Source organism: Cetorhinus maximus, chromosome 33, assembly GCF_964194155.1.
Source record: "Cetorhinus maximus chromosome 33, sCetMax3.hap1.1, whole genome shotgun sequence".
NCBI classification, from domain to species: domain Eukaryota; kingdom Metazoa; phylum Chordata; class Chondrichthyes; order Lamniformes; family Cetorhinidae; genus Cetorhinus; species Cetorhinus maximus.
In genome coordinates this window covers 5,246,865-5,258,597 of record NC_135911.1, presented here as the reverse complement: position 1 = coordinate 5,258,597, position 11,733 = coordinate 5,246,865, and positions in this window count along the sequence as shown.

Below are 11,733 nucleotides of genomic sequence, written 5' to 3'. Positions count from 1 at the left end.
TGTCACACCTTCCTACAGTGCCTCGTATACCCACAAATGCAGATTAACGTGACATTTATTCTTTCCTATCATAACTCTCCATATTTGAAGCTAAGTTAGTAAATGTTGCATATGGTTCCTGTGCAGCTTGAATGCTGTCATAGAGCAGTTGCGTGCCGTCGCCAAATGTTTTTCGCTAAATGTTATGCAGCTATCTGTAGTATGCATATATCGATACTTCGTTTGGAACTGTAAAGTAAATTCAATATTTTCTGGGAATCATCGTGTTGGAGAGGGTAATGCTTGTCGGCGCTCTGCTGCGGAGCACGTGCTACATTTTTATGTCGTGAACGTTCAGAAAAGCTTTGCACTTTATAAACCGAACGTAACACGGTTCTGTTTATATTTTAATCGACGGTGTAAAAGGGACTGCTGATGGCTATGTTTGCTGGAAATTATACACAACGACTAAGATGCTGTTAAATTGCAATCTATGGGCAGTAAAATTGATTGATGTGTAACCTAGGTTCGGATATTAGTATCATTCATTTCAAATTAGGGTGCAAATAAAAAGTAAACGCAGAATGTGCAGCAAAGAAAAAACTACATTCGAACAAATGGGTTAATGCCTGTAATTAGGAAGAATTAGTATTACCTCGAACTCGAGGTCAAACCAGCTCATGAGAAAAAAATATCCGATTGGAATTCCGCTCATGTGATTCTTTATTAACTGTCCCTTAAATTTAACTGGCCAGGATGTGATATTGAAGTACAGATATTCGATACTCTTTATGCGGTCTTTGGAGACAGTAATAATTCCTATTGATCGCCCCTAAGTTTAGAAATCTCCCACAGGTGGCAATAGTTTTCCTATATCTATCTTACGCAATGTCTAGTATGCAGGTCTAGTAATTAATTAGGAAATACAAAAGAATGTTATCGTTTATGGTGAAGACAATTGAATTTAAAAATAGAGCGCTTATGCTTGAGTTGATTAGATTACTGGTGAGACTACATCTGGAATACAGTTTATTGCATTGCTCTACTTTAAAAAAAAAATGCTCTAGAAAGGCTTACGAGAAGTTTTGCTAGTCTAATAGCAGGAATGGGCTGTTCTTTTTAAGTGGAATGGTTGGACAGCTCATGCTTGTGCCGGCAGCAATTTAGAACAGGAATGCACGGCTTGAATGAAACAGGTAAGACCATTAGTTAACTTGACAGGATGAATGTGGCATGGATGTTTCCCATCGCGGCAGAATGTAGACCTAGGGTTCACAATTTAAAAACAAGGAGGCGCTGATGTAAGAGAGAGATTACGCTTTCCCCCCTCTCTCACAGAGAGTCGTGAGTATTTCGAACTCTCTTCCGCTAAGTTCGGTGGAAGCAGACACTTTAAAAAGTTTTATCGTGACAGGTAGATAAATTCTTGCTAAGCAAGGGGTGGAATGTTATCGGGGTAGCTGTGAATGTGGAGGTTACAATCAGATCAACAATGATCTTATTGAATGGCGGAGCAGGCTCGATGGGCCGACTGACCTTCCTTTGCTTCTAATTCGTACATTGGCATGTTTGCCCAGCCAAGGGATGAGGCATCTTTTAACGTAGACAGGAACCTTCCAAATTTATTCTGTACACTTTGTTTTGCTAAAAGACTTTAGGAAGCAATTAACGCACATTTACCATTTGGGTCTTAATGCAGTGAATTGTTTATCGAATTACCTTTCTCATTTGATTTGAGTTTTTCTTCTGTTATGAAGTTCAAGGTAAACCAGAAACAATTGTAAATACTCAAAGCCTTTTTCCTGTGGGGAAATTACTTCCACATTGTTTTGAGATTGTCAGCAAGGCAATAAAATGCACATTACCAATAATAATTGGCAGTTTGTAACCCACCTCTTCAGTCATATAACCAACATAGAATTTCCACCCAGTAATCTTGAACTCGTTGCAGCTTTATTAAAATATCGAAACTTGGGCCACAACTGGCATATTTTCCCCAAGAGTATCTAAACTTCGATGGCAAGAACGAAGATATACTCCGTGAAATCTCCAGGATCGAGATTAAAGTCGCAAGTGAATACTGACATTCTTCTACAGAGTTATTTAACGCCCTGTGGAAAAAAATAACAATTGCTCGTTGAAGAGGAGATAGGCAAAAAACGTATGTGATGCAGAAAACAATTCTCTCACCGAACTCGTTCAGAGATTCTTCACACTTGGTCAGATCTGCAGTTCAGAAAAACAACAATCTCATCACTCACGTTAAATTTACAACCTCAGCTCTCACGTTAAAATTACAATATCTACGCTCGCATTAAAATTAGAATCTCTACGCTCACGTTAAAATGAGCTTTGTAAAAAATGCTTATAAAGAAATAAAGAAATGCAGCTCTCCGTTGTGAATAACCTGCATTGTCCCAAATTATTAACTGAATGTTATATTCGTTCTTGGGAAAAATCCTCATTGAGAGCTAAATGGAGAATAACATATCATGGCATTTTACGGTCGATTGAGTAAACGCAGTATTCCTTACATTAGCCCTTCCGTGGTACTAACATATTCCAGTTATATTGGGCACTTCGCTATTACCGAGGCCGAAAAAAAAGTTGGCGCTGTGAGGAAATGCTGGCGGTTATAGATAAAACACTAGGAAGGACATGTGAAACACTTGCCCCCACAGTACACGAAAAATGTGATTGGGCTGGAGGGGAGAGAGAGGGCGTTTGCAAAGCACTGCACTGATTAGAAGGTTTTCTTATGGGGAAAGATTACATTGGCTGTCTTTCCTCGGAACACATTAGACTGAGTGGTGGTGAATTGAAATGCAAAACTTTATGATGGGTTCCGATGGGGAGCATAGGTAGGCGCTATTCCCATTTGTATTGCATTCATCAATAGCGGGCATACATCTATTGTAAGACGTATGAGATTACGGAGGGATTCAAGGGGACTTTGTCACCTCGAAAGCCATGTGGATCTTGGCATCACTACGTGAAAGAGTTGACAAAACAAAAACCCTCACAACGTCAGGGACGTACTTAGAAATGTACTTGAAGTGCACAGATGGTTGGAATCAAGAGGGGTCAGATCGCAATCCAGATATTAAAACATTGCGAGAAGTGATGGAGCTCCTTCTTGGCATTTGATGGATATCAATACAATTTACTAATCAATATAATTAATTAATTTAAAAATGAAACTGAAAGGTGGACTGAGTAAAGATTCCAATAAACAATCATTGGTTGTTGTAAAAATCCAACTGAGTCACTCGCATCATTAATGAAACAATGTCTGATTTTAATACCTCGTCTGGACTGCAAGCAACTCCAGCCCCACAGATATACGATTCAATATTAAATGCCCTCTTAAATGGCCCAGTACGACATTCAGTTGCAGAAGAAACCAAAAAATAATAAAAACAGGCGGACTACCCATCATCGTCGTAGGCGTCAAAAAATGCCATTTCACACATAGCCCTGCCAGTCCTGCAGAATCCTTTTTTGCTAGCATATCACGTGTTGATCCAAAATGGGGAGCGGTGTCTCACAGGCCAGTCAAGCAAGGCATGCAATAGAAATTATCCTGGGATCATGCCATGAAGCCTTGACCTACCCTTTTCCACTTCCTGAACAGACGTGCCAGATGTGCTGACACACATGTACATAGTCTGGATCAGGTGCGCCTGGACGTCCTGAAAAGTTCATCCAGTCCCAATAAAGAGCCATAATATCTGGTCCAATATGTGCATGAAATCATCCTGCTGATTGTGACTAATACTGTCTCTAAGCTACTGAATTATCATTCATCCATCTTGAAAAGCATTTGAAGGAAGCACTGACGAGGGTAAAATGACACGAGATGCTCTTGGTGGGGGACTGCGCTATCCATCACAATAAATGGCCCGGCAACACCACTACCGGCCGCGCTGGCCGAGGCTTCAGTTATATTTCTTGAAGGCTGGGCTGCAGCAAATGGTGAGGGAACCAAAAGGTGGGAAATTTTACGAGGCTTTGGTCCCACCACGTTTCAGAAGCTTCTGTCCTTAACATTACTGATAGGTGTGATCTTGGCAAAGTAGGGTTACCAGTAAAAACAACACATTCTGATTCAATGAGCAGGGTGTGCTTGGACCAACATTAAGTCAGGCATATAATGAGATGTCAATCTGGAGACATAGTGACGCGTGTGTATCACCATAAAAAGAGCAGAAGCAGCAAGCAATAGGTGGAGCTAATCAATTAGAACAAATTTACATTGCAAATTGGATACTGGATATTATGAATTGTGACAAAAGCTTCTGTCAATGAGTTAGATGTTAAGGCATGCCTTAAAGAGAGCGTGAATTGTGCAGATGTATTGAGACTTTGGAGTACGTAATAGCTAACCGTTTGGTAATGCAGTTAATAATGTGCTGAAGGATCTGGATGATGTAAGATACATCAAAGATGAAGGAATTATAAGTTTTAAGAAACGTATTTTTTGCCCTGTTATGAATTATTATTGACCATAATATTCGTTGTATCAACCATAACAGTAATGTAACTGCAATGGCCTATCAGAGACAAAACCTGTCAACCACTTTCATGAAACAACATGAGTGTGTTCGCACATTACCAGTTGATTAGTTGCATGCAGCTCAAACATCACTAATGAATCTCGACACATTCGAAGGCCAATCAAATCCCGCACACACTTTCCCGATCTCCACCCTATCCAACTCTTTAAAAGTTACTGATATTCAGTCATGGCACAGTGACAACAGTGTGTACTATCTGCAAGATGCACTGCAACAACCCGCCAATTTTCCTTCGAGAACAACTTCAAAACACTCGAACTCTATCGCGAGAAAAACAAGAACAGCAGATGCCCAGGGACATCAAAACCTGCATATCTGCGCCCAAGCCTCACACCAACCTGACTTGCAACTTCATCGCAACTCCTGCACTGTCGCTCACTCCATATCTTGGAACTTCCACCTAATGGCACTATGCGTGTACCTAGGCCACAACTGGGCTGCAACGGTTCGAGAATAGGGCTCACCATCGCCTGATCGAGGGCATTTAACGATTGAAATAAATGTAAGCATTTCCAGTGATGCCCCAAAACCAAAAGTGAATAAACATATAAACGAAATGCAGGTGCAAACCCTAGAAGCAAGGGTTGGAGTTGACCGCTAGGATGATATTCTTCATTATGAAGGCAAAAATATTGCAGATGCTGGAAACCTGAAGTGAAAGCAAAAAAAAACAATGCTGAAATGCCTCCGCAGGTCGAGCAGCATTGGTGGTGAGAACACTGGACTTAACGTTTCGAGTTCGTATGTCTCTTCTTCCGTTATATCCTTCAATTGGGCATCAAGCTAATATGTTTTGCAAGCAATTTTCAACTCAAAGACCATAAGTATTTAAGGCATAAGGGCAACAGCTATCCATACAGGCACGCAATCCACCCTGCCAGTCAACGATATAGTGGATGATTTTATAGTCATATCAGGTTTCCGCCCGGATCGATAGCCGCAGATTCCCTTGGTGGCCAAATATCTATCGATAGCACCCGTTAATATACTACTTTGAACAGCCACTCGGTACATGGCTGCGAATTGCAGCAAAATCATAATTCTCTGGGGAAAGTAACCTCTCGTCATCCCCGTACCCCTTATCCTGACTATCTGAGCTCTCCGTTTGGACACCACTAGCAGGAACACAGTTTATTGACATCCATAACTTCAAACAATTTTAAAAAATACTTCAACTCTCATCTTCCTCATTCAAGAAAATGAAGTTTTGTTGTGCCTATTATGTCCTCATAGACGAAGCGTATTGTGCGGGAAATAATCCAAGATAAGGTTTGTAGCAGCCCTTTGTAGTTTAGGAATGTAAAAAAAAATAAAACTATACACAGGCCTCCTGGCGTCGTCTGTGCAAAATGCGATCTGTGATATTTTCCAGCCAAACCCTTTGCCGAAATCAGCCTATCCTGCCGGATGTCAAAGGAATTTTGGCTGCTCCGCCACATTCCCGCTGCGGGTCCCGCCCCGGCGAGGTTACTAAATCCCAGTAATTGCAGCAGTGCTTCTTTGTTTTTGTACCTTACTTCGCGTTATAAAGACGGACGTGCCATTTTATTTCTTAATTGCTTGCCACAATTGCTTGTTTTCCTTCTTCCGTTTTGCATACAAAGAGTAACAAATTCCTCATAACGCCAGCATTTCCAAGTCTCTTATATGTTTCTTGGGTGTGGGAGGCAGTATCAAATAACAAGAACATTCTTACCCTTCAATGCTTTTTCTGTGGATGAAGAAAATAAAATAAATTTAAAGTGTGCAGAAACTGCAGTAGAAGCTTAAAGCTTAATCCCCGAGAATTAAAGAAGCTGAATTCAACCTTTGGAAGGAAAATAAAACTAACAGAGCATTCTGTTTTCGCCAAAGCATGTCGGACCTAGGAAAACTGCAACATATAGAAAGACAGATTGCTTCTTCAATAGCAAGGCGCGTACAGTCTACAATCGAACATATAATTGGGTGAATACATCATGTCAGGTGAGCTCTTCAAATTTGAAACAGGCCAAAAAGAAAAAGCCGAGACCAAAGTGACGATGAAACGAAACTGGAAAAGAGAGAACCTGAAAAAAGTAACAGTTAAAACAAAATTAATGCAAAATCGTCAGCCCACATGTAAATCGAAAGCGGGTAGAAAGAGGAGCTGTTCACTTTGATGTACATTCAGAGGCGCATGGCAAAGCTAGAGGATGCTGGCAGACCGTCAATGGAACTGGAGAATTTAGGGAGCATGGATTTGATGAATATTGATTGTCAAAATGTACCGACCATGGTAATTATGCTTGGACTGGATAAATCGCCGGGTCGGAGGGAAATCACTCCAGTGTTAAGGCAAAGCCGGAGTGAGCTATTGCACGGGCTTGCAATAGCCTTCTATTATTCTCTCGATGCGGTGACGTTACCAGCGTGTTTAAGGGTGCGAGGGCATTTCTCGCAACTAAATTGGGGCTCATGCGATATAAGCCCATTGTCCACATGGATAAAAGTTGGCCTAAGAATAAAAATGAAAAAGAGAAAAAACATATTGTTGTAAACTTTTGTTACTCAAACTCGGTGATGTATGACAACATGGTTGTCCCCACTCTTTTATACCTGAATATCTTGAAGATTGAAATTTTGGGTGGAGGCGCAAAATTTGCCACTGGTAGCATTTTGGAAATGTAGCAAAAAGTGTATTTGATATCAGCTGACAGCAAGATGGCATTGATAGGTTAGATGAAAAGGGGGCGTTGAGGTGGGGGCGCAATGGGTGATGGAATTTAATAATTTTAATTGTGGGGTGTTGTAGTGTATTCGACGGGATTTCGAAAGGCAAATAATAGATAATGCCACAATTTGAAAGGGTATGAAGAGATGAGAGAACTGGTCGATGGCTGCATGTATCATTGGCGATTGAAGGTGTCGAACGCAGTTAACTAATCATACGTGATTTTCATCTTCATCAATAGCTGTATTGAATTCAGAGGCAAACATGTTATCCTGAGCCGATAAATCTCCAGTTAGGTAACAACTAGAGCATCAAAATAAAGGATTCATTCATTCGGAAGGTGCTTCAAAGGGTGAAGAGGTGATGTAGCATTTTTTGTTAAAAAAAAGAGATAAAAGGCATTAGCCAGTAATGCAAAATTGGAGGCTGATGTTGTTCTCTTTGATGCAAAGGAGCTGGAAGAAGCATCTAAAAGATATCAGCAAGTTAATAGACATTTGGGTAAGTTAGCAAATAAAACGTGCTCCTGTTTGGTGATCATACAAGGACTGGGACTAGGGGCGCAGATTGAAGCTTCTGGAGCTCCTGGGCCGAATTATCTCGTTTTCTGCCATAACAGTCCAAGACTGCTTGACTCGGACTAAGGGAATTCTGTTCAAAGTACTGTGTTTATTTTATTATTTGACGGGGCTTGGGCGTTGCTAACCACCCGGGTTGCCCCAGTGCAGCCTTCTTGAAACGCTGCAGTCCATGTGTTGGAGGAGCATTCACAAAGTTGCTGGAATGGGGTTCCAGGATTTAAAGACAGTGGCAGTAAAGGAAGGGCGACATAGCTCAATGTTACGTGCAATGTGCCCTGTAATGTTGATATGCTAGGAAGGCGTGTGACTTGAAGTGTGACTTGTACATGGCGGTGTAAAACCACGAATGGTCGTTCTTCCTGTTGTACACCTTGTCGAGCAAAGATCTTTGCTTTGCTAACTTATCCAAATGGGTATTAAGCTTGCTCATATCTATTAGATGTCTCTTCCAGCTCCTTTGCTCCAAAGAGGACAACGCCAGCATCGAATTTTGCATTGCTGCTTAATGCATTTTATCGCTGAATAAAAAAAAAAGGTACATCTCCTCTTCAGCCTCTGAATGTTTGAATCCTTTATTCAGATGCTCAAGTTGTTAAGCACCTAGAAATCTATCGGCTCTGCATAACGTGCCTGCTTTTGTACTCAATGCCGCTAATTATGAATAAATAATAATCAATACATTTGTAAATAATCATCAATAAATAGTAATGTGCTTTTGCATTGCAACGGCAATGTTATCTATAGCGGACATAACTGCACCATGGTAAAAGTTGAAGCACAATAATAGTGGATAATTTATGCAATTCATGAAAGTTGGCTAAAACACGCAATGGCGAACGTGTAGATCTTGTTTGGTGCATTTGCATGCAGCGGGTCTGAGCGAGGAACATACCTTTGTAACTGTGAGATTAATGCCTATGGAAGATGCGTTATATAAAAACGGGCGGGGGCGGAAGTGTGGACGGAGGGTGGTGGTGGGCTAAAAACCTACATACTTCCACAAAAGCTGAATCTACGTTGGTAAATATATATTTTCAAGACTGAGGAAGGGAGCGGCACTCATCAAATTGACCGCCAATTATGCACCATTCCGTATCTTAGACAATGTAAATTTCGATGCGAACAAATATTATGGATTGCCATACTAGGTATAAAGGAAGTCTTATATTTCAATATCGCGTTTTACATACATCCGAGTTTTGTACAAACACTGAGATGCATTTCCTGGCCTCATCACTCATAAACGCTCTCAGCCTTGCCCTTTTTCAAGTTCACCAGATTGCTTTCAAACCTGGTATCATCTAAAAGATTCATCACCTACACAGGACTGGCTCATATACATTATCATCGATTCAGAATCAGGTTTAACTGTTCTTATTCAAAAAGGGAATTTTGCATTCTGGAACCAGAATATATCTTATGCATACGCGATCTGAAAATGTGGATTTCATCCACAACCACTCTCGTATAAACGAATGAGGCTCATTAGAAGATGCTGGCATGGTGACAATGTGATGAGACTAGTAATCCAGAGTACCACGGCAATGCTCTGTGACATGGGGAAGCACCACAATGGCAGTTTGTGGAATTTAAATTCAATTAATCAATCTGGAACTGAAATCTCCTCTCCATAATGGGAAATATAATCAATTGTGCCGTTTCAGTACAGAAAAGAATATCTGCAGTATTTGGGTATGGTTAAGAAATGCAAGTCGGTCATTTCAAATGAAATTATGATAGGCAACAAAGGAGGGCCCTGCTAGCGACGCCCACATCTCATGAGATAGTCATTAAAATAAAACTTGACCCCAGAAGGAGCTGACCACACAAACATGTTGAAACGCATATTTCATTTCAACAAAGCCCGATGGAACCCCACCAGATCTAACTTATTTCTTACCCAGATCAGTAACACCCGCCATCAAACACATGTAAGCTTACCGCTATACAACACCGCCCTCCCCACCCATCCTCAAAACCGACCTCCCACACAAAACGTGTTGCACTCATATATGTTCTCACGATGCACGAGTTGTCAAATCTGATCTCAAGCAGGGTTAATCTGACTTCTACTGGACATCAGGATGATTGGCACCGCTGGCCCGTTCTTTGACATTGATAGTGACATGAAAGTACTTAACGTTAGGCTCGATTTCCTATTACCTTTTGTCTAAACAACCCACTTGCCATGAGGAAAGCAAAAAAAAAAATCAGAATGAACCCCATAAAGGCCCAATGTTTCCACATGTTCTTTTTTCCATTACTCACCTAATTCTCCAGTTTTCTTGGCGAATTCTTGCATTTTTGTAAAATAAAGAAGTGAAATGTCATTTACGCAATCAAATAACAATATTTCCCCTCAAACCACGCGTCAATTACGTTGTCATTACTATTGGCATGCTGGCACCTCAACCATTCTGGATTCATTTCAGTTGTGTGTGACAATTATTGTGGTGCCCGTCACGTCCTCAGGACATGCGATATCACCTAGCCCACATTTGGAAATGCATTCAAGCTAATAACACAGAAACCGCAAGATTTATTTCACAAAGAGCGAACTCCGAATAACCACAAATGTTATTATGCCGATAATCTCCTTTCAATAATTCCTCAGAGGAATTCAGTGCTGAGACAACACGGGGCCAATTCATTTCGTGTTATTTTATTTTCCGCATATTTTGGCCCTTGGATGCTTATGGCAATCCCAGAGGAGAGTTGAACGTTTGCTGTTTAATATTTCACCTGAAAGCTTCAGCCTACGACTGGGCAGTATAGCCACGTAAACGTTCACTCGGTGTGGTAGCTGAAGTTTTATGGTGGGGCCTTTGATCCAGAACTAGTTTCCAAAAACCTCCCAGGCAACAAGTGAGTCCTCTGGCCAATGTGTCCGCTGTCATTAAATTCAACTATTTTCCTCACATGCGGCCAATAGTAAATGTAATGGAGACGAAATACTGCACATTTGATGTTGTACTTTACCCTCAGCTTTTTCGTCGAGATCAGCTTCTGCAAGAGTTACAGGAATAGTTCAACTGCTGCCCTGTTTTTGACACATGTCATTGCTGGAGCGCATGCTGTGGCTGAGTAGTTATAATCATGAATAAAAGATGATTTCAATCGCGGCATGGCGAGTTATGACAACCCATGTAATGGGCATGTTTGGGTAGGACCTTCAAGCAAGGACCAATTGGCACTCCCCTGTCCAGCCTGCAATAGTTTTGTGTCCAGGACCATATTAGGTTTGAGGGGGGAGGGGTGTGGTGATGGGCGGTGGTGTGGGGGTGAGTCGGAGGGACGAGAAGGTGCTAAAAGGGATACCATTTCTGCAATATTTGCTTTATAGAGTTTTGTAGAAGTAGTAACAAAAATTAAACAGGACGGTCAGATCAAATCCACGATGGCAGTGTTTAGGAATCAGATGGGCCTCCTTCTGCAAGTCTCCATTTGACCCAACGAATTACTCAGTTTATATGTTTCTGTGTGTCATTCTTTCTTTAAATGTATCTATGTTATCAGGCGCGACTGTTTCCTGTAGTGAGAAAATTCATGATCGAGCCACTCCAGAAGTGAAGGTGCATTTTTTGTAAACCCATATTCTATCTGTTAGGCACTATAATATTAATTGACCGTTTACGCCCCCTTCCCACCCGCTGCCATGTGTGCAATAATATTCAGTATTCCGACTATTAAGAACTTCAAAAGCGTCTCAGATCTGATAGAACTTTTAATGCTCATTACATTTTCTCCGGTGGCTCTATTACTCTATTTATGTTACCAGAAGTCTACATTCAAGACATCCTTGCAAAAAGGTCAGGTGGGACACAAGAAAGCAGCAGGAATCTACGTTTCACGATCTGCATTCCTTCTTATACTGCTGTGCAAATGTAAGCCTGGAAAAGTAAAA